Raw genomic sequence first — 1,884 nt, 5'->3', positions numbered from 1 at the left:
GGAGCGGGCGCGGCGGTGCCGGGGCCGCCCCTCGCCGGGGGGGCGCTCAGCGGGGCGGCCCCGCGGCGGCCGGGGGGGGCTCCGGGGACCCGGCTCCCATGGCCCGGGGCTCGGGAGGCTTCGCCGGCCCCTCCGCCCCCGCCGGGGCGCGTCCCTTCCCCACCCCTCCCCTCCCCGGTGCCGGTGCCGGTCCCTCCTCCGGCGGCGGGCAGCGCAGGGGAGGCGGGGAGGCGGCGCCGCGCCCGGCCCCCCTCCGCCGGGCCGGCTCAGCCGTCCACCTTCTTGTGCAGGTTGAGGATGCAGAGCAGGCAGGTGAGCAGGGCCTGGCGGCTCTCCCCGGAGCGCAGCCGGCGGCCCAGGCGGCGGAGAGGCGGCAGGAGGCGCTTGCGGGCCAGCAGCAGCAGGCGGCCGAGCAGGGCGCGCAGCAGCGGGGCGGCGAGCGGTGGGGCGGGCATGCTGCCCCCCGGCTGCGGCACGGGGAGCCCTCGGCACCGGCACCGGCACCGGCACCGGCACCGGGAGCCGCCGCCCCGGGGAGATGCTGCGCTCCGGGGCAGCTCGGAGCGGGGTCACCTCGGCTCCCCGACGCTCTTCGCCGTCCCGGGGAGCTTTCCGCCCTCGTGCGCCCGCTCTGCCTCTTTTCCAAGAGGAGCCCGTCCCGCTCAGCGCCCCCCACGCGGACCCGCCGCCAGCCCGAATGGCAGGGATGCCTTCGCTGCGGGGGATGACAACGGTATATAAAAAAAAAAAAAAAAAAAAACCACCCAAAAAACCCCCGCAGCCGGCCGCCCATTTAAATGCCCCCTCCTCCCTGTAAGCGATACTGCCCTGACCCCATCTGTCAGGGTGGCAGTGGCGGGGAGGGAAGGACAACATCTGCCCACCGCAGCTACGTGGGCTGTGGGGCAGGGTCCTGTTTCACACCCGAGCTGGCAGCCGGCCCCAAAATACGCCTCTGTCATCCTCCGCCAGCTGCCGCCCCGCTGCCCAAGGGACGGGAGCGCCCGGGCAGGGGACGCCACGAGGCACCGAGCACCAAGCAGACGGGTGTTTGGGGCACACGGGGTGCTCCCCGGGGAAGAGAGGCTTGCTGGTGGTGCCGGACAGGCCAGCGGGCTGGGGGAGGCACGCTCGGTGGGATGAGGGCGCAGGCAGGAAGGTCCATGCCGCAGGTCCGTGCCCTTCCGCTTCCCGCCTGTGTCTAACCCTTGTTTTGTTCCTGGTGGCTGTCTGGCTTCATTTCCTCCTCTTGTTGTTCCCTTCAAAAGCCCAGCCTGCAAGCCCCTGCTCTTGGCTCCCGGTCAAGCAGAATTTAGGAGAAGGGGGAGATGCGAGGGCCTGAACGCTACTGCTGTCCCCATGTCCCAGCCTGTGCCCAGAGAGCCCCATCAGGGCGGCGCAGGCAGGGTGACCTTTCCCAGCCCCGCAGATTCCTCCTGGGGAGCCGGGGACGGATGAGGGAAGAGGGCTGGCCGTGCCTCAGTGCAGAGATGCCACGTGCCTGAATCAGAAGCAGCTCCGGGCCCGGGAGCCGCACGGACCGGGGCTGACGTCAGCCCCCGGGACCGGCCTCCCCCGGCCTCCGCTGCGGTCGGAGGGCTCCTGCGCCAGCAGCAAGAGGAGCCCCGGTGAAGGACGCGGGACCTGAAGCTTTGCTGCAGCTGCAACGGGGTTTGTGTGTCCCCGGGAGGGAGCCCGTCCCTGTTTTTTATCGGGGAAGCGCAGGGCGCAGCGCGTGGCCTGGTGGTGAGGCTCCTGGGGCTGCTGTTATGTGGCTGACCCCAGCTGAGCCGTTTCCTCTCTCGGTGCCTTGATCTCCCCAGCAGGTACGTGGCGAGGGGAGAGAGCAGAGATCTTACTCCCTGGGGAGCTTTGCCCATCCCT

This window comes from Cygnus olor, chromosome 3 (genome assembly GCF_009769625.2).
Source record: "Cygnus olor isolate bCygOlo1 chromosome 3, bCygOlo1.pri.v2, whole genome shotgun sequence".
Taxonomy (NCBI): Eukaryota; Metazoa; Chordata; class Aves; order Anseriformes; family Anatidae; genus Cygnus; species Cygnus olor.
This window is presented reverse-complemented; position numbering follows the sequence as displayed.